This window comes from Daucus carota, chromosome 9 (genome assembly GCF_001625215.2).
Source record: "Daucus carota subsp. sativus chromosome 9, DH1 v3.0, whole genome shotgun sequence".
Lineage (NCBI taxonomy): Eukaryota > Viridiplantae > Streptophyta > Magnoliopsida > Apiales > Apiaceae > Daucus > Daucus carota.
Window position 1 is genome coordinate 44,985,853 of NC_030389.2, and position 18,468 is coordinate 45,004,320.

Sequence of the window (18,468 nt, forward strand, 5' to 3'; positions counted from 1 at the left end):
CATTGTAAATAATAATAAAAAAGAATTACTCAACTAAATTTTCATATTTTTGAAAATATATATATCTTGATGCTCATTTTAGTTCCTTTTCATATAATATTTATTTTCTTTCTAATTTATATTCTCATTATACTATTTCTAGAACATCCCTCTTTTTTTAACTTAAAAATTCATATAAATAACTTTCAAATTATATAATTATACACCTGAAGGGATTGGTTCAGCTGGTTGATGAGGGGACTTGTATCTTTTTAATCACATGTTCGACTTCGGGGCCTCCGAGGCTGTCGCACACCTGAATTGTAGGTGCTGCCGGCTACTGCGTTTAAAAAATGAAAAATTATATAACTTATACAAAACAAGTATAATTACTAAAACTAGTAATCTTACCCGTGCTTCGCACACGGGTAATGCTTATTCTTTAATATTTAATTAATTGATTGTAATATTTTCTAAATTGTAACGCGCGGGCCATGATTATTATAACTTGAATCATATTTTATTATTAAACTTTCAGTGATTCAATCCGTAATTAACTCAAGTTTAATTTTTTATACAAATCTGGAAATCAGATGCTTGAGACTCGTTTTGAGCACGAATCTTTTAATTCCAGTCCAAGAAACAAAGCAAATTCCATGCATACACGGAATAACTGGTTGTATGTAGCCCAAGTCTATTCAACTGCCTGCACATTTCAAGAAAAGAACCCAGACTAATATACCTGTAGTTTCTGGGATAATCTTTAATGAGAGTATAAGGCATAGATCAAAATAATCTAAACTGGTCACATTGCTCCGCACAGAACCTGCAGACTTAATCACTCTGTGAACCAATACATTGAAGTTTCTTTAGCTTATTTCTTGATACTGAGAGGATCATCTAAGTTTCAAGGATGTGCAGCACTGTTGTTTAAATCGATAAGCATCAAAAAACAGATTACTTCATCCCAAACGCAGAGTCATCAATTATGAATAAAACATTAATCCGAATCATTCAATAAGGTCTGGAATAACACAAAAAGTTTAACTAACAATCACTACGAACCGTTTGAAAATATGAATAGGAAAGAAAAGTAAACATCAAGGATTCAAGGATGAGCTCCCCATCCAGTTTGATGACGGAGTGATCATGCGCAACTGACTTGTAAACCTCCTTCTCCTGTAATCAACCAGTCACACATGTCACGGCTCATCTATAAAAAAGTCATCAAGTTCAGATCAAATAATGCACGATGATGATAAGCAGGCATCTTACTGAGCCCGGATCTAAATTTTAGCGATAGTCCCCATGTGTAAAACTAAACACAGCATTCAATTATTTTTTTAATGTGGCATTGATATACAAAAAGGTGTGCATTATGCCCTTATAAAATCACACATTTGCTTCAACTATGGGTCGTGGGATTTGTAGCACATTGTGATAGCCTATATCTCACCTTTAAATTTATACGGCGAAAAGCAGGCAGTGCAATATATTCTCTCTGAGTAGTTGCTGTTGTGCCAAGAACAGTTAGATACCAGATGCCTTTAGGGTGCAACTTTCTTAATATATGATCATCATCAGACTTGCTGCAAACTGTGCAGAACATGTAGATGGTCAGCGTCAATACAAAACAAATGCTGCAATATAACTGAACACTAATTAGAAATTTCACCAACCTGCTTAGGATCATAAGAGTCCCCAACAAAAAAATGAAGAATAGCCCCAGGGGGATCAAGAGTATCAATAGGCATGTGTCGCCTCACTGTACCAGCCACACCCCCACTGGGCTCAGGTTCCTCATCTTCATTTATAGCTGATGAGCTAATCCTCCTTGATATAACAGTTTTGCAAACCACAGGTAAAATGTAACAATATATACTTCTATATTTTGCACATTTGCAGTATATTATTGAATCAGATTTCTATATTGAAAGGATAGCAGCAGTAGCACAAATTCAGTGTGCAGTAGACATCAAACTAAATGAATCTTCTTATTTATTATATATTATATAATTTACTAATTACAGAAGAAAAAAAAAGGGGAAAGGCAATACCTTTCGAAGAAGATTGAGACTCAGAAAGTGTTGAAACCTGATAAGTGCTTCTGGTATCTATCTTCAAGCTTCCACTATCAAAGTCAGCATCTCTCACTACTTTCACCTACAAAATATCCAGAGACTAACTTCAGCATTTCATCTCTATTTAGTATTAGCAATTCCATCAGATCATCAATGTGTAATTACAACAGGTACTCATTGTATCTAATTATTCATAGTCCCTATAAACTAATATATATAGGCAACTGCTCAAGTACAAAACAGTTAGATTACAAACTACACAACTGTCACGATGATATCTGATTGTTCTTTTGCTCAAACGGAGGGACACCATAAAGGAACTCATAGCGCAGTACACCAAGACTCCAGATGTCGATACTTGCTCATGCTCTTCCAATGTAGAGCAAGTGCCAGAACTTTGTTAGTTCTCTCCATGGAGTGCTTCCGGCCCCCTATCTTTGAAGGTTGATCTCCCTTTCCTGCTGGCTGAGACACAGAAGTTAATTGTTGTTAATAGTCTTCAAGTTAAGCGAGGTCCTAACCGTGATAAACGAAGTAAAAGGAATGTCCAATGTTTGCGCCCTTACCATGAACACAATTAAAAGGAATATCCATTAACCACAGGAACTCATACCGCGGGATCATGATCATTTTGTTAATTTTACTACACTAATCCAATTGATGAAATACTACTTACAAAGATACTCTCCGACTCATAAAATAAGGTCGTGTACACGTCTCTCGCATCAACGTAGGTTCACGGCTCATAAAATAAGGTCGTGCACGCGTGTCTCACATCAACGCAGGTTAACGGAATAGAGCCTAATTTGATCTTCTGGAAGTGGGACATGAAATTTGGACCTTTTGGTTGATTACAAAAATCACTAATGGAATGAGCACACAAGTAGGTGCAGAGACTACTCGCTAGCTACCACACTTAATTAGTGCTAATCGAAGCAAAAAAAATAAATCTGATTTGGAGGCTGCATGCGTAACTAAGAGTTCAAACGTGGTATTATTGGCATTTATCTGTGCAGAAATTAAAAGCCGTGTGATTTGTTGCAACTTAACTATCGTGTGATCATTTGTTGCAACTTAACTATCAAATATAAATGTGTTTTAATATTTGTTTTCCTGCAATTAAATACAATACAGTGAATTGCACAAACATATGTTCCGACCCAAAAGACCCTTTTAGAGGATGAAATGCTCAAGAAACACACATGTAATGCACATACCTATCTCATGTGGTAAATAATCCAAAATTTCGTACATGATCTGTCTTTTGTTAATTCTGTGCACTAACCACCCAAAATCTGCAATATTAAGTTCTCCCTGTAGGAACCCAGGGTGACAGATTAAGTAAAACAAACTACAAATCATATTACAAACAAAAATATGAGCCTATACCATAAAATAATTAAGAATATTAATAACCCAGATAATGGCTTTGGTATACTTTTGAGCAAAAGTTCAGTTGAAGACTTCCACCCTGAATATTGCTAGAACCAGTGAGAAATTGTTGTCCATAGACTGTTTGTGTGGAAGATCAAATAGAACAAAACTGAGTGAGAGGAGTAATAAATAAAAGATCAGAAGACATTAATAAAAAAAACACAATTATCATGGGTTGTTGATATGTTATTATAGATCCTATTAACCATTCTATTACGCCAAAATGCATCAAAAGCATTGCCAGAGTTTTACTCGGCTCACCTAATACATTGATATTATTAAAGACTTAATAGACACTCTATTGATAAGTGATAACCATACTTTACTTGTAACATCTGGGATTATCCGTGTAAATATTTTAATGATTAATGAATATTATATGAATTTCTGTGAATTAATTGGTTCCTGTTCTATTTATTTAGTTATACAATTCTGATTAAATTTGAGGAATATCAATTTTTATATGTTCAGTACGAAATATAGTTTATTTAGATATTTTCATATCGATTTATGTGTTGTCGTATGATTTTATATTTGATTTATGGATTTAATTACGTATATTATATTTAATTATTAATTATTTTAATTTTTCGAAAACCGTCAACTTGTAACGGTACCGAGATTTTATTTCCCGAAAATTTCAACAAAACTCACCTTTAGCCTAATTTGAGTATTCCGGACACTTTTCATGTTTTGACTTTTTCGATCCGGAGTACGGTTTGTTCCGGAGCCGGTCCGGCGGAGTTTTTCGGTATTCGATAATTATCTGTTTGTCTCGATAAACGTGAAACTAGATATTTTTATACTCATCCTTATCTTGTAATAATTGCGGTGGGACCCGCATACTAATGACGGATTAAAAAGCCCCGTTTTGATGATTATCTCGAAAACCGGTACCGATTGGACCTGTTTTATTATATAAAGCTATTAAACATTGTATTTTCGTGTCATATATGATCCAAAGGGGTATTAATTTTTCATAACTATAAATAGCCTTAACCGCACTTTAATTCATCGGGGAAATCATAATCTCAGTTAAACACGGGTTTATCGAGAGAGTGTTCTTCGTGTTCTTGAGATTCAAACAAGGATTTGGAAGCGTTATCGGACTCGGATCTTGGCGTTTAAGCACTCAAATCGAAGGTTTTGAGGAGTAGAATCTGATTTTGTCATCAAAAACATCAAGAAATTCGCAGGTGAGGAGAGATTTAAGGTTTTAAATTCGAAGCCATTTAGTTTAAATTAGAGATTTTTGATTTTAAAGTTGTTGATGTGTTTTGATGATTGTATGTTGTAGATAATGTTCTCCTGATCATTTTGGTATATCATATGCTTGATTTGGAGTTCAATAACATGTAGAAGAGTCAGTTTAATTGTTGAAATGGTGTTCTTGGTGTTCTTGAGTGGTTTTGCCGGAAAAGCTTTGATTTTGGTCGGATTTTCGACCCGTTAATTCTGGGAAGTAGTGTTATATATGAATGGAAAGAGGGGAAAAAGAGGAGTATGTGGATGGGTTTTGATTGAGCAAAGGAGGCCGTATGGAACCGCCGGAGCTCGCGCCGTCGCCGGCTGCGGAGCTTTTCCGGTGGCTTCACGGCGGTCCTTTGCCAATAACAACAACGGGGATGAGTTCCTGGGAGTGAATACAACAGATCTGCACCTTTTGAGGGTGTTCTGGGCGGCGTGGTGTAACTCCGGCGGAACTCCGGCGGGTTACAGTCGGAGGTGGTGACCGGAGGGTCAAACTACGGTTTGACCCCCCAACTTTCGAAGAAGATGCAATTGTTTCCCCAAGCTTTTTATATTTGCAATTAAGTCACCCTGAAGGTTTTCAAACTTACGTTTTAAACCCTGAACTTTCAAAATCTTTTAAAAGTTTTGTTTATTTAAATTTAATTTCGAAAATCATTTATTTTAATTTCAAAAATTGTTTTTAATTATTTATTAATTCAAAAATAAATCTGATTTAATTTATTAATTAATTTTAATTAGTAATTAATTATAATAATTAGTCAATTAATTTAATTATTAATTGATTAATTGTTTTAATTAATTATTAATTGATTTTAATTGATTTATTAATTAGATTTAATTATTTTAAATAATTTTAAATGATTTTAAAATTCCGAAAAATTAGTTCGAGCTTTAAAATATTATTTTAAAATATGATTGAAGCTCGTTAATTGATTTTAAATTATTTCGGACTTGATTTCGAGTATCCAACAATGGATTATTTATTTATAAAATGATTCTTTGACCCGTTTTAATTCCGAAAAATGTTTAAAAATTCATATTAAATGCCAGAAAAATCCTTTTGACTTCAAACCTTCTTTGATAAATAAATTTCATTGAATATCTTATGTGATACGTGTAATGGCATATCTGATTGATGTGTTACGTGTCTACATGAACATTATAGGATTGTTTCGACATATCTTTTGATCCGTAAGTCGGATTTAAGTGAAACGAAGGGTAGTTAGGAACTCGTTGCGAAGGTGTGATAATAAGAATAGTATGAGATCATATATTGATAAAGAATTGTTGTGATTAGCAGAAGAAGCGAGACGTAGGAAGGGAAAGCAAGTGGTGATAGAGTAGTATAGCGAGCAAGCGTAGTTGAAACTTGAGATCAGCTATATAAGGCAAGTTCCCTCAGACTTTCCTTCAATTATATGTTGTATCTATTGTGATTATTTAGTGAACTTTCTGATGAAGTCCTGTGACCTATTGAATTATCGCATGGATTATTTATCCTATGGATTCTTGAACCTTCAACCAAATTTCTTGAACTATTTTATGGATTATTTATCCTATTGATTCTTGAACCTTCAACCAGATTTCTTGAACTATATTATGGATTACTTACCTTATTGATTCTTGAACCTTTGACCGATTCTTTGATACCTGCTACGAAACTTATTTCAATTGTAAACCTTCCATCTTTAAAACTTCTAAATGATTACCATAACAACCTAATTTCATTTCAAAAATATACCCTCGATACCTCAACCAGTTATCAATCACTTTTATTTCAGACCGTAACCAGTTGAACGACCCCAAATAACATCTGTTATGACATATAACTTACAGTTGATTGATTCTTTCCATAAACTCCAGTTTCTTGATCTTAACAGCATTCATTTATACTTGGGTTCTTTTTGTGAACCTAGAACCCTTCTTCATATAAACACTAAATTTTGATATGCTTTGCCATCCTATGAGGCAATGTTTGATTCTTTGCTAAACCATGAAGATATTTCTCATTCCTCCTTTGAGATCCATCTGAGACACTTTGAATAGTAGTCTGCTTCTGCTTCCAAATTTATTTATGATGTTGATGTTTCTATTTTATTGAATAATATTGTTGATCATCTTGATTTTGATAGAATTGGATAGTTTTCTAAACTTGGACCAAATGAATGGTCAGACCAGATGAGTGGTCGCTTTAGGCCAATGTGTGCCTTGGATCCAGTAAACGAGCATGGTGGGACCTGCTCGGGGTTAGTGTCTGACTGATCAGCAGCCTAACCTTTGATTTTTGAAAATAAATTTAATATCCAATTCTAATCAATGTTCTAAAAACAAATCTTGGTATTGAGATTGATTCCTTGAGACACTGGTTTCCTTCAGCTTATGATTAATATTGTAAATTGATATTGTTATACTTGCTGAGCTGGTTAGCTCACTCTTGCGGTATTTTATGTTCTTTCCAGTGAAAGCAGAGAAAGTTGGTAACGATGACCCTCAGGCTAGTGGTAAGGCCAGGATTCCAGGCTAGGAGAGGAAGAAAGCTATCAGCGGCACCTGGCTTTTTATATATATGTACTAGTTTGAATAACGAGAGACAAACAATGTGTAAGCTTGTAAGATTTAAGTTTATATTCTGGGATTGGGTTTGTAATAATTAAAGTTATGCTGTGGCTTGTTTTATACTTTAACCTGTTGCGATCCATGGACAGCTAAGGGTCACTGCATATATTTTATTAATTACAGGTTTATGTTATGTTGTGGACCCCAAACTTCTGACCCGGGTTTGGAGGGCGCCACAGGTTGGTATCAGAGCGACAGGTTTAAAGTCAATGAAACAAGCCTAGATTGTTAGGTTGGGTAGAAGATTAGGACTAGAAAGGAGTGATAGGTAGATAGAACGTTGAGAGGTTGAGGAATTCGTAATAGATGTAGGGTTGATTCTGGTAGTGGATACAGATTCTTATGCGTGTTTGTTTATGTTGATTCTCAGACTATCAGGTATGTCAGGCCCCAGTACCCCGGTTCATTCTGATCATTCTGAGTCGACGGTTGAGGGACTTCCACTCCGTCCTGGAGTTGTACCGGTATCTTCACCCAGGGCTCTTACACCCCCACCTGTAGCTGGACCTTCACGTCCACCTGGATACCCTCGTAGTGGACAGACCCCTATTGCACCTATACCACTTAGGGCTATACCCCCGCCCGCTCCTGTGATGTCCCCACCTGCTCCCTTTATACGACCTCCTATCCGTGGACCTCCACCAGAGCATGAGTCTTCTGGATTTTCAGGTGTCGGACCCTCTTATCCGTGTTCCCCTCTTTCGGTACCCTATCACTACTATCAGGCACTCTTGATGGAGAGAGAGGAGTTGTTGGGCCAGATTGGAGAGTTGACACAGGCGATGCAGAATCTAGATCCTAACAGGGGAGAGCGACAGTTGAGAGAGAATATCTTTGTCTTCCGGAGGATTGCAGCAGCGAGACTACATGGAGCCACTTCGGAGTTTGGTACCCCTGGGGATATTATAGACTGGGCTCGTTGGGTCTTGGAGCAGCTAGAGGTTATTGGAGGACCAGACTTTCCATAGGTCTGGAGTATATCAGATGTTGGAGATGATCAGTATCATAGTGAGTAGTGTGTATGATGCAGCTTGTAGTGAGTAGTATGTATCAGGTCAGCAGATTTTGTCATGTATATATAGACTAGCGGAGCTGACTAGATGATATGTATGTTGTTGTGGTTGTCAGCGGATTTTGACATGTATATATAGACTAGCCGAGCTGACTAGATGATAGCCTTGTTGTTGCTGTTGTTGTACTTTACTTTTGACGAAGCGCTTGACGCTTGTATCTCCAGCACTGACTTATATATATCAGCATCTTTACTTTTCAGTCTTGTCCTTTACTTTATCGCACTTGTTTTACTTTACTTTACTTTACTTTCAGTACCGATCATAAACTCTTGTGATAATATTGCAACCTTTCTTTTAATACTTTACATTCTGTAAAGAAGAATGCAATTTATTTAGTTAAACAATCTAAAAAAAAAAAAAAAAAAAAAATGTTTTCAAAAATGTATAACTCTGTTTTCTTAAAAACCTTTTATAAAAAAAGAAAATTTGATTTGAAACGACTAAGTGAATTGTTTCTTCTTTACAGAATGCCTCCAACAAGACATACTCGTGCCAACAGTGATCCTGAAGGCACCAACAGCATCAATGATAACAATGATAACCGGAATGTCAACATAGGCCCAGTAGATCCTGCTGTGGCCCAACTTATTCAAATTTTGGCTCAACAAACTGCTCATCTTACCCGACAACAGCAACATCAAGAGAATCCTAGGGTAACTTTTAAAACTTTTCAGGCAGTTCATCCTCCAGAATTTAAGGGCTCAGCAGATCCTGTTGCAGCCCAAACATGGTTAAAAGAAATGGAAAAGTGTTTTGAATTAGTTCCAGCAAGTGAGGACCAGAAAACAAAGTTTGCCAGTCATTACTTAAAGAGTGAAGCAACGTATTGGTGGGAATCTGTGAAGAATATGGAAGGTACAGTTGAGATTACTTGGGAGAGGTTTAAGGAATTGTTTTTAGAAAAGTATTTTCCTAGGTTTCTTCAAGATCAAATGGAGTTGAACTTTTTAGAGCTGAAACAAGGAAATATGTCTGTGGTTGAATATGAGAATAAGTTTGCGGAATTGGCTAGGTTTGTGCCAACCTATGTAGAGACTGATAGGCAGAAAGCAAAAAGGTTCCAACAAGGTCTGAAGCCTTGGATTAGGAGCAAGTTAGCTATTTTGCAATTGGAGACTTATGCAGCAGTGGTTGAGAAGGCAATGATTGCGGAGGCTGAAAATGAGTTGTTTCAGAAGTCTAAAGAGGATAAGAAGAGAAAGCCAGACAATAGAGAAGGGCCATCCCATCAAGGGAGGTTCCAGAAGAAAGGGAAATTTCAAACAGGAAGGAGTTCCAATTTTAAGAAGCAGACCATAGGCGGTGGTGGACAAAGTGGTCGTTTTATTATGGGAAATCAGGCCAATCAGCAGAGGTCTTCTATACCAGAATGTCAGATATGTGGCAAGAGACATGGAGGAGTGTGTAACAAGCCGAACATAGTGTGCTTTAAGTGTAACCAGAAAGGACATTATTCTAGGGAATGCCAGAACCAATCAGCAATAAGAGATCAGGCGAATAAGAGCTCAACAAGTAAAGCTCCAGCTATAGGATATGCATGTTTCAAATGCGGAAAGCAGGGACATATGGCTAGAGATTGCAAAACATCAGCTCCAGTTAGTAATGCACTTAGAATCATGGGAACTGTTCCAGAAGTGAATGAGCCTCCTAGGGCGAGAGTCTTTGACATGTCAGTGAAGGATGCTATTCAGGATGCCGATGTCGTGGCAGGTACGCTTAACGTAAACTCTTTAAATGCCAAGGTGTTAATTGATTCGGGAGCCACTAGATCATTTATTTCTCAAGCTTTTGTTGATAAGTTGAATTGTCCGGTTGAATTGTTGAATGAGGTTATGAATGTAGAGCTAGCTAATCAGGATCGTATTCCCGTTAATCAAGTTTGTTCTGATTGTGAAGTTGAGATTTTAGGAAGTAAGTTTTGCGCCGACTTGATACCTTTCAAGCTGGGGGAATTTGATGTAATCTTAGGGATGGATTGGTTGTCTAAACATAGTGCGCAGATAGATTGTAAAAATAAGAAGGTAATATTAAAGGCACCAGACGATAAGATAATAACGTTTAGAGGACAAAAGCAAGTAAAGAAGTTCTTAACTATGATTCAAGCAAAGAGAATGTTACGTCAAGGATGCGAAGCCTATATTGCTTATGTAATTGATAAAAGTCAGGAACCCGTAAAACTTGAAAATATTCCTGTAGTGAATGAATTTCCAGATGTGTTTCCGGATGAGTTACCAGGACTTCCTCCAGATAGAGAGATAGAATTTGTAATTGACTTAGCACCTGGAACGGAGCCGATATCCAAAGCCCCGTATAGGATGGCACCCGTAGAGATGAAAGAATTGGCAAAACAATTACAAGAGTTATTGGAAAAAGGAGTGATCAGACCGAGTGTATCCCCATGGGGAGCACCAGTGTTGTTTGTAAAGAAGAAAGATGGAAGTATGAGGTTATGCATAGATTACAGAGAGCTTAATAAGCTTACTATCAAGAATAGATATCCTTTACCCCGTATTGACGACTTGTTTGACCAGTTGAAAGGAGCAGAATATTTTTCTAAGATTGACCTTAGGTCAGGTTACCATCAGCTCAAAATCAAATCTGAGGACATACCTAAGACAGCTTTTAGAACAAGGTACGGTCATTATGAATTTTTAGTGATGGCTTTTGGATTAACGAATGCACCAGCAGCTTTTATGGATTTAATGAATAGAGTCTTTAAGAAGTATTTGGACAAGTTTGTGATTGTTTTTATAGATGATATTCTGATATATTCTAAGACAGCTGAGGAGCATGCGGAACATTTAAGAACAGCCTTAGAGATACTAAGAAAGGAGAAGTTATATGCAAAGTTTTCTAAATGTGAATTTTGGCTACAAGAAGTTCAATTTCTAGGACACATAGTGAGTCGTGAGGGAATCAAGGTAGATCCAGCAAAGATTGAAGCTATAATGAATTGGGAAAGACCAAAGACCCCCACGGAGATCAGGAGTTTCTTGGGGTTAGCAGGTTATTATAGAAGGTTTGTACAGGATTTCTCAAGAATTGCAACCCCACTGACTAAGTTAACTAGAAAGAATGAAAAGTTCATATGGAATGAGAAGTGTGAGGAAAGTTTTCAGGAGTTGAAGAAGAGATTAGTGTCAGCACCAGTATTGTCCCTTCCAGATGATCAAGGAAATTTTGTGATTTATAGTGATGCCTCTTATAAAGGATTAGGATGTGTATTGATGCAGCATGATAAAGTTATTGCATATGCCTCTAGACAACTTAAACCTCATGAACAAAAGTACCCCACTCATGACCTGGAGTTGGCAGCTATTGTATTTGCATTAAAAATATGGAGACATTATTTGTACGGAGAAAAATGTGAGATTTATACAGATCATAAAAGTTTGAAGTATATCTTTACCCAGAAGGAGCTTAACATGAGACAAAGGAGATGGCTAGAGTTGATTAAGGATTATGATTGTACGATTAAGTATCATCCAGGAAAAGCCAACGTTGTAGCAGATGCTTTAAGTAGAAAGGAGAGGTTAAACGTATTGACTGTGCCAGAGGAGTTATATAGAGAGTTTCAGAAGTTGGAAATCGAGGTAAGAATTCATGAACCATCAAAGATAGCAGTATATACCATGACCTTCCAACCAGAGCTATTAGAAAAGATTAAGAAGTGTCAGGAAGAAGTAATGGATCAGGATGTAAACAAGTTAGTAGGAGAGGAGTTATGTACACAGAAAGATGATCAAGGGATTCTTAGATTTTCTTCCAGGATATGGATTCCACCGGTAACAGAGTTAAAGAATGATATCTTGCAGGAAGCACACAATTCTAAGTATTCAATTCATCCAGGCAGCACTAAGATGTATAGAGATTTAAAGGAGAACTATTGGTGGCCAGACATGAAAAGAGAGATTGCAGAATGGGTAAGTAAATGTTATACGTGTCAAAGAGTGAAAGCAGAACACCAAAGACCAAGTGGATTATTGCAACCTTTAGAGATTCCAGAATGGAAGTGGGAACATATTGCTATGGATTTTATTGTAGGATTACCAAGGACCAAAGCAAACCATGATGCCATTTGGGTGATAGTGGACAGATTAACCAAGTCAGCTCATTTTCTTCCGATCAATGAGAGATTCTCTTTGGATAAATTAGTTCATATGTACTTGAAAGAGATTGTAGTTCGTCATGGAGTCCCCGTATCCATTGTATCAGATAGAGATCCACGATTTAATTCAAGATTTTGGAAAAGTTTTCAAGAATGCTTGGGCACCAAATTGAATATGAGTACGGCATATCATCCACAAACAGACGGCCAAAGTGAGAGAACTATTCAGACGATCGAGGACATGTTACGTGTTTGCACAATCGATTTCAAAGGCAGTTGGGACGAACATCTACCTTTAGTGGAGTTTGCATATAATAATAGTTATCATGCAAGTATTGGGATGCCTCCTTATGAAGCTCTTTACGGACGCAAATGTCGATCGCCAGTATATTGGGATGAAGTCGGAGAACGCAAAATACTTGGACCGGAATTAGTACAACAAACAAAGGAAGTTGTCGAAATTATTCAGAAACGACTAATTGCAGCACAGAGTCGTCAACGAAATTATGCAGATCAATTCCGAAAGAACGTAGAATTTGAAGACGGAGAAGCAGTGTTACTGAAGGTATCACCATGGAAAGGGCTATCCAGATTCGGGAAGAAAGGCAAGCTAAGTCCCCGATACGTGGGGCCATTTGAAATCTTGAGGCGTGTAGGCAAAGTAGCATACGAATTGGCGTTACCCCCGCAAATGGAGCACATTCATAACGTCTTTCATGTATCAATGCTTAAGAAATATAATCCAGATTCGAAGCATGTGATAGAGTATGAGCCGGTAGAACTCGAGGCAGATTTATCGTATGTAGAAAGGCCAGTGGAAATCCTAGATAGAAGAGAGAAGGTGTTAAGAAACAAGGTAGTTAATTTAGTAAGAGTATTGTGGAGAAACCCAAAGGTTGAAGAGTCAACCTGGGAATTAGAAAGTGATATGCGTGAAAAGTACCCTCATTTGTTCACCTAAGCGATTCTGAGGACAGAATCCTTTTAAGGGGGGAAGGATGTAACATCTGGGATTATCCGTGTAAATATTTTAATGATTAATGAATATTATATGAATTTCTGTGAATTAATTGGTTCCTGTTCTATTTATTTAGTTATACAATTCTGATTAAATTTGAGGAATATCAATTTTTATATGTTCAGTACGAAATATAGTTTATTTAGATATTTTCATATCGATTTATGTGTTGTCGTATGATTTTATATTTGATTTATGGATTTAATTACGTATATTATATTTAATTATTAATTATTTTAATTTTTCGAAAACCGTCAACTTGTAACGGTACCGAGATTTTATTTCCCGAAAATTTCAACAAAACTCACCTTTAGCCTAATTTGAGTATTCCGGACACTTTTCATGTTTTGACTTTTTCGATCCGGAGTACGGTTTGTTCCGGAGCCGGTCCGGCGGAGTTTTTCGGTATTCGATAATTATCTGTTTGTCTCGATAAACGTGAAACTAGATATTTTTATACTCATCCTTATCTTTTAATAATTGCGGTGGGACCCGCATACTAATGACGGATTAAAAAGCCCCGTTTTGATGATTATCTCGAAAACCGGTACCGATTGGACCTGTTTTATTATATAAAGCTATTAAACATTGTATTTTCGTGTCATATATGATCCAAAGGGGTATTAATTTTTCATAACTATAAATAGCCTTAACCGCACTTTAATTCATCGGGGAAATCATAATCTCAGTTAAACACGGGTTTATCGAGAGAGTGTTCTTCGTGTTCTTGAGATTCAAACAAGGATTTGGAAGCGTTATCGGACTCGGATCTTGGCGTTTAAGCACTCAAATCGAAGGTTTTGAGGAGTAGAATCTGATTTTGTCATCAAAAACATCAAGAAATTCGCAGGTGAGGAGAGATTTAAGGTTTTAAATTCGAAGCCATTTAGTTTAAATTAGAGATTTTTGATTTTAAAGTTGTTGATGTGTTTTGATGATTGTATGTTGTAGATAATGTTCTCCTGATCATTTTGGTATATCATATGCTTGATTTGGAGTTCAATAACATGTAGAAGAGTCAGTTTAATTGTTGAAATGGTGTTCTTGGTGTTCTTGAGTGGTTTTGCCGGAAAAGCTTTGATTTTGGTCGGATTTTCGACCCGTTAATTCTGGGAAGTAGTGTTATATATGAATGGAAAGAGGGGAAAAAGAGGAGTATGTGGATGGGTTTTGATTGAGCAAAGGAGGCCGTATGGAACCGCCGGAGCTCGCGCCGTCGCCGGCTGCGGAGCTTTTCCGGTGGCTTCACGGCGGTCCTTTGCCAATAACAACAACGGGGATGAGTTCCTGGGAGTGAATACAACAGATCTGCACCTTTTGAGGGTGTTCTGGGCGGCGTGGTGTAACTCCGGCGGAACTCCGGCGGGTTACAGTCGGAGGTGGTGACCGGAGGGTCAAACTACGGTTTGACCCCCCAACTTTCGAAGAAGATGCAATTGTTTCCCCAAGTTTTTTTATTTGCAATTAAGTCACCCTGAAGGTTTTCAAACTTACGTTTTAAACCCTGAACTTTCAAAATCTTTTAAAAGTTTTGTTTATTTAAATTTAATTTCGAAAATCATTTATTTTAATTTCAAAAATTGTTTTTAATTATTTATTAATTCAAAAATAAATCTGATTTAATTTATTAATTAATTTTAATTAGTAATTAATTATAATAATTAGTCAATTAATTTAATTATTAATTGATTAATTGTTTTAATTAATTATTAATTGATTTTAATTGATTTATTAATTAGATTTAATTATTTTAAATAATTTTAAATGATTTTAAAATTCCGAAAAATTAGTTCGAGCTTTAAAATATTATTTTAAAATATGATTGAAGCTCGTTAATTGATTTTAAATTATTTCGGACTTGATTTCGAGTATCCAACAATGGATTATTTATTTATAAAATGATTCTTTGACCCGTTTTAATTCCGAAAAATGTTTAAAAATTCATATTAAATGCCAGAAAAATCCTTTTGACTTCAAACCTTCTTTGATAAATAAATTTCATTGAATATCTTATGTGATACGTGTAATGGCATATCTGATTGATGTGTTACGTGTCTACATGAACATTATAGGATTGTTTCGACATATCTTTTGATCCGTAAGTCGGATTTAAGTGAAACGAAGGGTAGTTAGGAACTCGTTGCGAAGGTGTGATAATAAGAATAGTATGAGATCATATATTGATAAAGAATTGTTGTGATTAGCAGAAGAAGCGAGACGTAGGAAGGGAAAGCAAGTGGTGATAGAGTAGTATAGCGAGCAAGCGTAGTTGAAACTTGAGATCAGCTATATAAGGCAAGTTCCCTCAGACTTTCCTTCAATTATATGTTGTATCTGTTGTGATTATTTAGTGAACTTTCTGATGAAGTCCTGTGACCTATTGAATTATCGCATGGATTATTTATCCTATGGATTCTTGAACCTTCAACCAAATTTCTTGAACTATTTTATGGATTATTTATCCTATTGATTCTTGAACCTTCAACCAGATTTCTTGAACTATATTATGGATTACTTACCTTATTGATTCTTGAACCTTTGACCGATTCTTTGATACCTGCTACGAAACTTATTTCAATTGTAAACCTTCCATCTTTAAAACTTCTAAATGATTACCATAACAACCTAATTTCATTTCAAAAATATACCCTCGATACCTCAACCAGTTATCAATCACTTTTATTTCAGACCGTAACCAGTTGAACGACCCCAAATAACATCTGTTATGACATATAACTTACAGTTGATTGATTCTTTCCATAAACTCCAGTTTCTTGATCTTAACAGCATTCATTTATACTTGGGTTCTTTTTGTGAACCTAGAACCCTTCTTCATATAAACACTAAACTTTGATATGCTTTGCCATCCTATGAGGCAATGTTTGATTCTTTGCTAAACCATGAAGATATTTCTCATTCCTCCTTTGAGATCCATCTGAGACACTTTGAATAGTAGTCTGCTTCTGCTTCCAAATTTATTTATGATGTTGATGTTTCTATTTTATTGAATAATATTGTTGATCATCTTGATTTTGATAGAATTGGATAGTTTTCTAAACTTGGACCAAATGAATGGTCAGACCAGATGAGTGGTCGCTTTAGGCCAATGTGTGCCTTGGATCCAGTAAACGAGCATGGTGGGACCTGCTCGGGGTTAGTGTCTGACTGATCAGCAGCCTAACCTTTGATTTTTGAAAATAAATTTAATATCCAATTCTAATCAATGTTCTAAAAACAAATCTTGGTATTGAGATTGATTCCTTGAGACACTGGTTTCCTTCAGCTTATGATTAATATTGTAAATTGATATTGTTATACTTGCTGAGCTGGTTAGCTCACTCTTGCGGTATTTTATGTTCTTTCCAGTGAAAGCAGAGAAAGTTGGTAACGATGACCCTCAGGCTAGTGGTAAGGCCAGGATTCCAGGCTAGGAGAGGAAGAAAGCTATCAGCGGCACCTGGCTTTTTATATATATGTACTAGTTTGAATAACGAGAGACAAACAATGTGTAAGCTTGTAAGATTTAAGTTTATATTCTGGGATTGGGTTTGTAATAATTAAAGTTATGCTGTGGCTTGTTTTATACTTTAACCTGTTGCGATCCATGGACAGCTAAGGGTCACTGCATATATTTTATTAATTACAGGTTTATGTTATGTTGTGGACCCCAAACTTCTGACCCGGGTTTGGAGGGCGCCACATTACTGTATTATAAATTTAAGCCAAATATAGGGTGCCAAGTGAGAAGTATTACCATCACTAAAATCCTGCATATCAAATTTAAGGAGCAAAAACCAACAAAAGCACGACCAGAATCCCGTAAAGGTTAAAATCAAATATTTGAAATTATCAGAAAAATGTCACCACAAAAAAAAAGATGAGAAGCAATAGGGAATAATAAGTAGAAGTGAAACTGGTAATCCAACAATGTTACGTTGACCGACCACTACTGCCTTCATTCCCTTAATGCTAATACCACTTATTGACAAAAGTTCAAGACATCCCTGCCAAAGTAAAGAAATTGTGTAAATCGGGAAAGACAAAAAACGCATCTAGTTGTGGCCATGGCCCTTCCAATACACAAAATCAATTTATCTGTTTCTTTGCTGCTAATACAAATATTTAAATACAACTAATCTCTATAATCCCAATCAAACTCAAAGCTAAAGAAAAGTCGGTAAATAGAGAAATTTGCAGGCAAAGAAACCCACCTTGATCAATAATACCGCAGCAAAATCCGACCGAGAAGACTAACCAGTTCGAAACCCAAGCAAGACCCGTCGACGTTATAGGCGTGGAATAAGGAATAGATTAGGAGCAAAGTTGCAATTCTCTGCTGACTGATAACAATATCCTAGGCAAGACGATGGAAAAATAAATGCAAAACAAAAGATATTACACACGATGAAGCACACATTGCGAAGATTGATACTTACCACCGTCCATGGTATCTCTGCTGAGTTTCATATCGGATTGAGAAAATAAAGAGCATAATTATCTGTTTGAGACTCACAGGCAACTCTATAACTGTGCGGTGGAGGAAATGGCTCCTGAAATCATGGGCAGACATAACTAACCAAAAATTTCAAAAAACTGATGGAGCGCCCGTATTATCTCGGATCCTACTGTAAGTTAAGCAGAAAGCAGTTCAATTTTGCAATGGGTCGGAACCCGTTTACACTTGCATGATCCAAGTTTCTTGGTAAATTACAGAAAACACCCCCCATCCAGTATTAATAAAAATTGAGAGCAAGGGCAAAAAGAGTAAATTGGAAGATGCTTTGTATTCACAGATTAGGATTATATAGATATAGATGAATTTCCCAATAATCACATCCATTTGGACACATTAAACAAACTACCAGTCTACGACCCGGAACATAGTTTTGGCAGTTGAATTTGGTC

General features: G+C 36.2%; 1 long non-coding RNA gene across 3 annotated transcripts; it reads right to left on the minus strand.

Moving 5' to 3' along the window:
* Positions 1 to 695: 695 nt before the first annotated feature.
* Positions 696 to 18,183, minus strand: LOC108201778 (uncharacterized). Of its 3 annotated transcripts, none has more exons than XR_010287445.1 (8): positions 18,000 to 18,183; positions 17,775 to 17,917; positions 3,499 to 3,572; positions 2,627 to 3,374; positions 2,037 to 2,525; positions 1,659 to 1,812; positions 1,436 to 1,575; positions 696 to 1,158 (listed from the first exon to the last, which is right to left on the minus strand). It is a non-coding gene; the product is annotated as an uncharacterized LOC108201778 (long non-coding RNA). The 3 variants fall into 3 exon arrangements; XR_010287444.1 differs by having other exon boundaries at positions 708 to 1,192; positions 3,278 to 3,374; positions 18,000 to 18,179; XR_010287443.1 differs by having other exon boundaries at positions 711 to 1,158; positions 3,278 to 3,374; positions 18,000 to 18,178.
* Between the last annotated feature and the right edge of the window lie 285 nt (positions 18,184 to 18,468).